Below are 11,378 nucleotides of genomic sequence, written 5' to 3'. Positions count from 1 at the left end.
CAGCCAATTTAAACCATATGAATTCAGGATGCAACGGACATTTATCTTTGCCAAAGTATCTCTTAGCAGTCTATTAAAATTGCTACTCTTATCTGGGCAAAAGATAAGATGTCAGTTTAACAGGGAGATCACAGAAATCAATACAAACCCAGGACTTAATTATTCTCCCAGGTAAATGTAGATAATTCTCTCTGATTAGGGACTACTGGAAATCTGCAGGTGCAGTGGCTTACTTATAAAAGCGCTACATTGCTGTTTGCCATTTTGACCTTTAGTGGTGAAGTATAGACAGTGAAGAGGAGAGCCAGCCCTCAGTCAGGGCCGGACAGATCATACAAGGGGGGCTCTATCATAACTCCCACACAACAAGTTTCTCCCAGATGGGATGCTCTTTGTCACTTCTGCTTTACAATGTTATTGTAGCACAGGACCACAATTATTGTACAATTAGTATTGTCTTATTGTAAAAACTTTTATTTTTAAAGTGGTTCCTCTTTTAATGCAACTATTGTACATTGTGCTTCTTGAAACAAACCTGTACACACAAAACAAAATGAATGTCCTGGAAAGCAATGCTGTACCATTAGATATTAAATTCAACCCAAGCACTGTATGCAAATATGTGACGTGCGATTAAAACGATCCCACTAGGGCATGAACATTCCCCACTTTCCTCAGTTGCAGAAAGTGCAGGTTGAAACACGAGTCACTAATTATACAGCACAATTAAAATAATATTGATTTTGTAAAGTAAAAGCAATGCCACCTGTCACTCTTGCAGTCAAGCCACAAACCCCAGCCTCAGCTGAATTCCAATAAAAATGTTTCTTCTGCTACTTTGTACTTTTAACTCTGCTTTCCAATTTCAAGGATCAGTGCTTTTGCCTTTAATTATAAATTGACAAATGTATGAACCTAGCACAAAAAAGATTTTACAGGAAAGTAAATATATTTGCATCTGATGTGGTGTAAGTCAGATGTCTATTGTATTGTTGTATTATTAAATATATGCCTATACAGTATATCATTTTAAATCAGCAACCTGTTTAAGACTGTTGAGCCGTCACAGCTTCAGTTAACAAATCGATCAATTGTATTGCTGAGCTTCTAAAGAACATTTACAGCCTTCTCATTTCCCGTCGGCAGCCAGCTAATTTGCCATCTACTTTGACACATGAGCCGCCTAAAACAGTTCTTCCAAAAAGTTTTTACAGTGCTCGTATGTTCCAGTGAATAGTATTAAAAATGTTTATTTTCTTCCAGTAAAATAGCGGCAATTTCCACAATTCACTACGTATATAAGTCAAGCAAAACATTCCTTCTCTGAGGCCATTTCGTTTCCCTGGCCATTATGTTTCCATGGACACCGTGAATCGCGATGGACCAGTCAGTTTCGAGCTTACAAGCAATACACTGGGTGCGCTAAGTAAGTGAGAGGCTCAGTAAAAGAATCAACTTAACGACTTGTTCAGTTCCGCTCCTGCTGAGCCGCTCTGAGCGCTCCTGAGCATTTCTCATCAGTGATCAGAGGGAGCGAACGGAATGGCCACCTGCAGGAAACAAGTGTAGATGACAGGCAGGATTGACAGATACGTTTGTCAAGAACGATGAACTGGTTTCGATTCATGAAGTCATGTATTAATTGGCTAAATAATGTAGGGCTATTTTACGGTTATTAATGTATTATTATTATCAGGCTTGTAGTATTAACATTATTCATAATTTCCATTATTAATGTCGGTGGAGCAGAGCGTTGTCATTTAAATGAGCTCAGTGTGCTTTCTGAGCGGCTCACTTAACGCGCCCAGTGTACAGCAGAGTTATGAAATTGTATTCTTTTTTTAATACAACCTATGTTTTCTATGTATGATCGTCTTTTTTACTCAAAGTGTATGCAATACACTGAATATATGTTATAGCGTTGTAAAATGTCTTATGCATGGACTTAGAAGATTGATCTGAAACCTAGCATACACAATGAATTCAGGAAACGATATTTGCATTGCACAATTAATATGACTGTTAATTATTTTATTTTTACATGCTCTGTCTTGCTGATTCAGTCTTTATGAAACGAAAAATATCACTCTATGAGCTACAAGATGTACCAGTGACAACATGTATGTACAGATAAAAAGTACACCCACACAAACACACACACATCCACGTACAAATACGCATAAACACATACTGTGATTGTATGGTACTAAAGATAATTAAAAACAAAGGTTCTTTATTTTATATGACTATCTAAGTTCCCTTTTTAAGAAGTTTATGTGCAAACTTCTTTACAGTACGAATCTCTCCTTCCCCTTCCGCTGATGTCACACTTTCCATGTCTTCCCAAAACACAGCCATAATTTCTTTGTACATTAGGTTAGAGGAACAGTACGGGGAGGGAGGGTATTTTGACACTAAATGTAATGCTATAAATTTGTTTTTTTTTACCCGGGAAAGGGAATTGATGCCTGGGTATGGACCCGCTGCTGTGGCGCTGTCTACTGGGCAGAAAAAAAAGTGAAGCAATGCAAAGCGCTGTTGTGTCCAGGCCTTTAGGGTGCTAAAAGGCATGGTGCAAACATAGACACACAGTATAAAATGTAGGGATTAATGAATGGGTTAACTCATTCATTTGCTTTCACTTTGAAACAGTTTACTCCTACGCACACCAGCTATATAGTTGGCTCATCGATCCGAGAGCCTCCCGTGGCGACACGTTCTGGCAAAACTAAGGTACAACAGTACATTCAAAGTCTTAAATATAGTATATACAATCTACGTTAGGAACTTTTACCCTTTTCTAGGGTCCTACATAAACATTAACACTATTTCTACAGTAAGTAGTTGTACTTTAGTGTAATACAAATGAAAGCTAGTTAGCTGTGTTTTATGTCACACTGCAAGCACCAGACAAAAAAGGGAAGCTTCTCCAGATTTTCTATAGTAGCTCATGCTAATCTCCTAAAGAAGTGGTATGTTGGTTTGTGCTAATCTGTATTAAAAAAAAATGAATAAGAAATATCCCAAACCATTTGTGTATATAAATGTAATTTGTAGACCAAAGTGATTTTCCATTTCAACATTACTCTCCCATTTGATAAAAACATTTCCATGTTTTTTCCATTTCATATACCTATTACTTGATATTTATGTGCTGGACTTTTACTTTCAACCATGTTGTTCAATACATTATTTATTGTTAATGGTATTTAAATTTTCATCAAGCAACAGTTAACAGAATTGAAAAATATTAAAAACATAAGAAAAATAATATTAATTGTAGAAATTGCATTGATGTTTACGGAAAAAGCAACAGAAACAAACTTAAAACCAAAAAAAAACAGTGATCGAAACCGCAGTTCTCGCAAGCACATTTTTTTTGTTTAATTAATTAATTAATTAACTAACTTATTTACACACATACTGTAGCGATCTTGGTTAAGACACTTAGGCACATCACACAGGGCGAGGCAATCCACACACAGGCGGAGGGCGGGCGCAAACCCGGCACCTCTCGCACTAAAGCACAGTGCCGATACCGCTGTACAAAAGAGCCGGCTCCTTTGAAAGGTGGGTATATCAGGGCTTATGTCTTTATGTTTCATTACATCACCTACCAGCCCTGCTGCTGCCTTCTCCCGTGCACACTACACTCTCCCCTCCCAGCCTGAAGTCCGCCCCGGACTTGCTCACCAGGCAACAGTCCAACGAGTGCGTGCTGGGGTACCTGCATCCCACCTCTAAAACCAATGCAGCGAAACTCGGTTAACACAGGCAGGTGCATCACACAAGGCGAGGAAATCCACACACAGGCGGAAGGAAGGCGCGAACCCTGGACCGCTCAAACTAAAGCATAGCGCCAATACCACTGTACAAAGGAGCCGGCTCATTTGCAAGGAGCATATATAACGTGTTTCATTCTCGGACTGGGTAATTAACGAGAAACGGCATCAAGGGAAAGTATGTATACTCAGAATCTCGGAAGACTAAAAATAGATGCAAGGACTGGTTGGTTTCATGAATATTTTTACAAAATAAAAAATGGTCTTTTTTTTTGTGTGTTTTTTCTTTGTATAAAATGCAAAAGAAAAAATGGAATACATGAAAAAATTGCTTCACATTTTTCTCTTCTGTCTCACTTGGTATTATGGTATCTATATAATTTGACATTGTTTGTTTTTGTGCCTGAAATAGAATTTCTCTGTTTCATTGGTGATCTTGCTCTATCTATCTTTGACCATTTATTTCTGTGTAATAAATTATTGCAAAACCGAACATTTTGCTTAAATATATGGGCTTTACTTACTTTGAAATGTACTGTATGCTAAGACAAGTTTGTGATTTTAAAATTCTAAAATAAATTATTTTGTAATTACTTTTGATAGACGCACACAAGTAACATTTACTTTTAAACCTCTTTAAATCTGGATGCCTAAAATCTTAAAGAAATGAACAAAGTTATACACTTATTATGAAGTTTGGGTCCCTATAGGGACATATTTAGGCTGAGGATGCAGTTTTAGACCCCTGCAAAACCTTGATATTTGTTCTTGGCATTGCCCCCTGCACTACTGTACGTACACAACATCAGAAGAGAACATGATAAAGCCATATTGCTAACTGAAAACAAAAAAAAGTTACAAAAAGTCATGTATCAATCAGGCCAGGAAGTCATGAAGAAGCAACCTCTTTAGCAATCATAGGAGCTGAGACACTTTCCCAAACAGATGGGTCTCACAGCCTGTTTTCACACCATCAACAACTTAATCATACGACAGGGTCTGTTCCTCTCTGTCCTCATGGCAGAGATTCTCTGTGGTACTTCACGGAATTATCAGTTATTGTTATATTCAATACATATATTAATAGACAGAAAGTGACAAATTCATCACACTGTCATATCTGGCCACTTCAAAGATTAGAACTGTTAATACTGTCATGCTTCAAAACAGTTGAGTACAGATTAAAAAAAAATAAAAATAAAGGATCCAATTCAGGTGATGGACCCCCGTGTTCACTTCTACATCACACTGCCTATATAATACGATAGCAATACGTTTTGAAAACTGATTGTGAACAAATAGCAAACACATGGTTTCAACGCATGTTGATCACACATAATATAGCTAGTGTGGACAGGGTATTAGTATTGTCGCATAATAATAATAATAATAATAATAATAATAATAATATATTTTTAGCCAGTTTAAATATTGGCAACCATAACATTATAAAATAAACTTCTCTCGCTCTCATTTAAAATGATTCAACTGGTGTTTACAAAATATAAATAAATTAAATAATGGAAATGCTTCCAAAGCTAAAATTGAAGTATTGTGTTTCAAGGTCTTTTTTAGTCAGATGAACCTAACTGAAGATAAAGCTATTACCATGTATGTTTTATCTGGTTCGGTTTTGCACACATTTTTCAAATTATAAAACTTAACAGTTCTTTAATCATGGATTTAAAAATGTTCAAAACATGTTTAATTCAGGTGCATTGAGAGGCCTGTGAAATGCAAAAACACCAGATAGGCCTAATTATACGGCACAGGCACAAGATTGATAAATGTGTTTTCTTTTTAGAGACAAGGATGGTTTGTTAAAGGCTGAAACCTGAAGCCTTTTCACAGGGTAGTTTTGTATGAAAGAACAAGGGAAAATGTGTTATTTTCAATAATTGTTTTAAAACTGTGGTAGGAAATTGGAATCAAGTGCATGTTCTACCAATTAAAGGATTATTGCAGACTAAAAACTCAACTTCCTTTGTTTTAATCTAAACTGACCTCACTGACCTGTGTTTTTGAAAAAAACTTTTGTGTGCATAAAAATACATAATCAGGTTTGTCACCTCTTTGAAAGAAGCACTTGCACTATCATATTAGGGTTATAAGTATTATAAACCTGTAGATTTTGTAAATATATTATGGCTTTGCATTTTAAAATGAGAAATAAACATATATATATATATATTTTTTTTTTTAAGTACCATACTGTGGCAAAGTGGTTGGTAAGGGGAACTGATGTCGCGGTGATGAGGTGCAGGAGTGATGAACAGACAACAGTGATTCAGTGAATAAGTGCTTTATTGCTCTTTTCCAGGTCTGGCGACCGTCAAAAATAATAAATCCCCGGCAATACACAACAATGTGTAAAGCACGGGGATAATGAAACCAAGGGCACAGTCCTGAACAAAAACAGCGGTACGGTCACCAGTCCTGGGTGATCGAAAACGTGCAGGTGCTCAGTGCAGTGGTGCTCCGGATAGTGCTCTCCTTTCGACAGCTCCGGAGACGTGCGTTAACTGTCTAGTGCTGAATACAAAAACAGACAGTTACACGGACAGACACAACAATACCAAACACTAACACAATCCACTCTGAGAGCTCCTCTCTCAGTCCTTCTCTCTCTCCACTTGTTTAACCCAAACGAAGGAGAAGATCAGCGTTACCCTGGCCCCTATATGTAATCCCGCATGATATCGAGATAAACGGTTGCAGCTGCCTTATTACTTGCAGCTGCCTCTCGTTTACCTTTCAAATCAATACGGTCTTACAACAGAGTCGCGCTTCCCTCCAGGCTGACCCACTTCCCTGACCCGGAAACGAACTGTCAGGCCAGCCCTTCCAGATACTTCTCCTCCCGTTCTTTAGCGCCCTCACAGGTTGGGAGGAAGATTCATCACCAGAACTCATCTTTCCGTCACATATCCCACCGCTCAGAGTGGAGCCGAAGGAACACTCGGCTAAATCTACCTTCCCCATTACTCCCCCCTCCCGGGAAAAATAATCCGCATTTTGGTGGTCTTTCCCCGCACGGTGTACCATGTGGTACATGAAGGGCTGCAATGCCAGATACCACCGAGTTATCCGGGCATTGCTGTCCTTCATTGTGCTTAACCACTTGAGTGGGGCGTGGTCTGTGACCAGATCAAATGAGTGTCCCAGCAGGTAGTATCGTAAAGAGTGAGTAGCCCATTTAATGGCCAAACACTCTTTTTCGACTACGGAGTAGTTGCGTTCCCGAGGTAACATTTTTTTACTGAGGTATAATATCGGGTGTTCTACTCCAGCTACTTTTTGGGACAAGACTGCACCCAAACCTACATCCGATGCGTCGGTGTGGAGGATGAATCTCTTGGTGAAATCCGGTGTGATAAGAGTGGGGGCCTGGCAAAGTGTACGCTTAATAGTATCAAACGCTCCCTGACACTCAGCTGACCATTTAATTAAATTTGGAGCACTCTTTTTGGTGAGGTCGACTAACGGGTTAACCACTGTGGCGTACTCGGGGATGAAGCGGCGGTAATAACCGGCTAAGCCCAGTAGTGACCTCACCTGAGTCTTGGTTTTGGGGATCGCTGCATCAACCAAAGCCTGGATTTTGGTGACTACAGGTCTCACCCTTCCATTCCCCATTAAAAATCCCAAATATTGAGTCTCTGTTTTGGCAAACGCACATTTCCTCAAGTTAGCTGTCAGCCGGGCTGCCCTTAGAGACTGAAGAACGGCTGCAACCCTAGCCAAATGCTCTCGCCAGGTGGAGCTGTAAATCACCACGTCATCAATATACGCTGCTGCATATTCATGATGTGGGCGTAAAACCTGGTCCATCAGTCTCTGAAAGGCAGCGGGCGCACCATGTAGCCCAAACGGCATGGTTTTAAAGTGGAACAGCCCTTCTGGTGTTGAAAATGCGGTTTTCTCTCTGGAGCTGCGGGTTAAAGGGATTTGCCAGTATCCCTTCGTCAGGTCCAGAGTGGAAATAAACCTCGCTTTTCCCAGTCTGTCTAAAAGTTCGTCGACCCGAGGCATGGGATATGCATCGAACTTAGCAATAGCGTTCACCTTTCTGAAATCCACACAGAAGCGGTTGGTGCCGTCTTTCTTAGCCACTATGACGATCGGACTGCACCACTCGCTCCTGGAAGGCTCAATCACCCCAAGCTCGAGCATATCCCATACCTCTTTGCGAACGCCACTTCGTCGACTTTCCGGGATCCGGTACGGTCTCTCTCGCACTGTGACACCTGGTGGAGAGATAATGTCATATTCAACTAAGTTTGTCCTGCCGGGCACGTCAGAAAAAACATCGCTGAACTCCTCAATAAGCTTACGCAGCTCTCTTTGCTGATCCGGAACCAATTGTTCCCCCATAGAAATCGCTCTTGTGCTCGGGGTCTCTGGACAGGGACCTAAATCATCCTCCATATTGCCTGGGGCTATAAATAAGACCTCCCTTGCCTGCCAGGGCTTTAACAAATTGACATGATAAATTTCACGTTCATTTCGGCGATCGGGCTGTCTAATTTCATAATTTACTTTCCCTATAGCCCGAATCACCTCATACGGCCCCTGCCATTTAGCACACAGTTTCGATTCAGATGAGGGAAGTAGCAGCATTACCTTGTCCCCTGGTCGAAAGGTTCGAATCCGTGCATTTTTGTTGTAATGCTGCTGTTGTCGGTGCTGAGCCGATCTGAGGTTGTCTTGGGCCAAACGACCGACCAAATCCAGCCGATCTCGTAGTAGGAGCACATACTTCACTACATTTTTAGACGAGCCTTTGTGCTCCTCCCACCCCTCCCTCAGCAGGTCGAGAATGCCGCGAGGCTGCCGGCCGTACAGGAGCTCAAAGGGGGAGAACCCCGTTGAACTCTGCGGCACTTCTCTCACCGCAAAAAGGAGGTAGGGAAGAAGCGATGCCCAATGTTTCTGCTCCTGTGTTACAAATCGCCTCAGCATCGACTTTAAGGTCTGATTAAAACGTTCAACCAAACCGTCCGATTGTGGATGATAAACGGACGTCCTGATGGGACGTATTTTTAATATTTTGTACACCTGCTGTAACGTATTGGACAAAAAATTGGTTCCGTGATCCGTCAAAATCTCCTTGGGGATCCCTACTCTAGCCATAATCTGCGCTAACTCGGTGGCTATTGCAGCTGCACTAGTGGACCTCAATGGAACTGCCTCTGGGTATCGCGTTGCATAATCCACCACTACTAATATATGCGTATACCCAGAGTCAGAAGGTAGCAAAGGGCCCATTATGTCCATTGCAATGCGCTCGAACGGAGTGGAAATAATCGGCAGTGGGATCAAAGGAGCGGGGCGCACTCGACCTGGCGCTACTCGCTGGCAGTCTGGGCATGTGGCTACATATTTCGACACATCAGTATGAAGACCGAGCCAATAGAATCGAGCCAATATTCGCTCCCTCGTCTTCTCGGCTCCGAGGTGCCCCGCAAAAGGGATATCATGCGCCAGCCTCATGACCTCGGTCCGACAAGACGGGGGAACCAATAATTGTGTTACAGGCTGTCCTGTGCCCGCGGCTAGGTTTACCCTATATAGTAATTGCCCCTTTATACTGAAATGTGGATATACTAGCGGCCCAGCGCCATCAACATCCTTACCTTCAATGGACCGGACCTGCCCCCAAGCGTGCACCAGTGACGGGTCGTTCTTTTGGCCCCACACTAGGTCCGCGCTTGAGTACCACGGGTCCGGTATATTGAGAGGGGCTGGAATAACCTCTGCCCTAGTCGGCCCAGTAACCTCGCTCTCTCGGTCGCACTGCGTTCCCACTCCCTTCGACTGGCGTTTGTTACCATTACAGCACTCTCCCACCAGACCCCAGCCTTGTCTCAAAGACGCTCCCTCCCATTTCGCGGTCCGTCTCTCCTTATTTGTTTTTCTAGGACGGAAAAGAGGGGAAAACATTTCAGGATGAAAAGGAAACACATCACCAATCCGTTCCTTTTTCCCTTTTTCTGCCACGTTTACGTGTGTGGCTGAGACTGCCATTATTTGCACCAATTCTTTGAATTTTGGCCAGTCTCGGCCCAGAATAACTGGGTGCGGCAACCTTTCCGCCACCCCGACTACAAGGTGACGTTTTATCGGTCCTACCGATAAATATACTTTTAGGGTGGGGTATGCCGCCGTGTCTCCATGGATACAGGAGATGGCCACCTGACCTTGTGGCCGCCACGACATACCGCCCAAGAGAGCTGTCCTGATCAAGGTTTGCTCACACCCTGTGTCCACTAACGCGTGGGTTTTCACATTCCCTAAAACAACGTCAATCAGACAGGGCCCCTCCCAACCGTTTTCCCCCTGCTTACCCGTTCCAGGTGTCCAGTTGCATGCAGCCACGTCACACTCCATAGCAGCGGGGCATGACCTGGCCCTATGTCCTGGCTGGTTACACCTAAAACAGAGTGGAGGGACAGAGGGGGCATAGGTTAAATATCTGTCCCGCTGCTGGTAGGGCAACGGGGCAGGGGCAACACCTCTACCCCAGCTGGGGGCCATCCTCGGTCTCCATGGGGGGGAGGCAAGGGGGCCCAACGGGGTCGGCGGTCTGGGTGCCTGGGACCGAGGGTGATGGTGGTGGTGGTGTTGGAGGAGAGGGAGGGAGAGGTTGGTCCCTGAGCAGGGTAGGGGCTGACAGGATCCCGACCCGGGCTGACGTCAAAGAGTCTTCAAAATCTTCGGCCAATTTGACCGCCTCCTCCAGGGTGTCAGGGTTGTGGCGCCGTACCCACGCCTGAGTTTCGGCGCCGACCACATGGCAGAATTGTTCCACCACAATGGCTTCCCCCATTTGTTGAGCGGTCTTCTTCTCTGGGGTCAGCCAATGGACCATGTGGTCGCACAACCGCTGTGCCACCACCCTGGGGCGTGTCTCCGGGGCTCTCCGGTATTCGCGGAACCGCGTCCGGTGGGTCTCCGCGGTGATGTTGAGACGACGGAGGATAGCCTGCTTGACTAGGTCATAGTCAGTGGCGTACTGGTCGCTCAGGGCTTGGTATGCTGCCTGCGCTTCCCCGACCAGGCAAGGTCCCAGCTGGCTTGCCCAGAACTCCCGAGGCCATCCCGCCGCGGTTGCCAGCCGCTCGAACGCCACCAAAAATGCCTCCGGATCATCCTCCGCCGTCATTTTCATGGCCCGTGCCTTCGGGGCCGACATCAATGATGTTCCGGTAGGGGTCGCTCCTGCAGCAACGATCAGCCCTACCCGTTCAATGAGCGCCGTATAGCGCTCCTCCCTCCGTCTCTCCTCTGCATCCCGTCTGATCTCCAGTGCCTGCAGCAGCTCCGCCAGTGCGTTGCGGTCCATCCCGGATCTGACACCACGTGTGGCAAAGTGGTTGGTAAGGGGAACAGATGTCGCGGTGATGAGGTGCAGGAGTGATGAACAGACAACAGTGATTCAGTGAATAAGTGCTTTATTGCTCTTTTCCAGGTCTGGCGACCGTCAAAAATAATAAATCCCCGGCAATACACAACAATGTGTAAAGCACGGGGATAATGAAAACAAGGGCACAGTCCTGAACAAAAACAACGGTACGGTCACCAGTCCTGGGTGAT

The sequence above is a fragment of the Polyodon spathula genome, chromosome 7 (genome assembly GCF_017654505.1).
Source record: "Polyodon spathula isolate WHYD16114869_AA chromosome 7, ASM1765450v1, whole genome shotgun sequence".
In the NCBI taxonomy this organism is placed as follows: Eukaryota; Metazoa; Chordata; class Actinopteri; order Acipenseriformes; family Polyodontidae; genus Polyodon; species Polyodon spathula.
Note: the sequence above shows the minus strand (reverse complement) of the source record.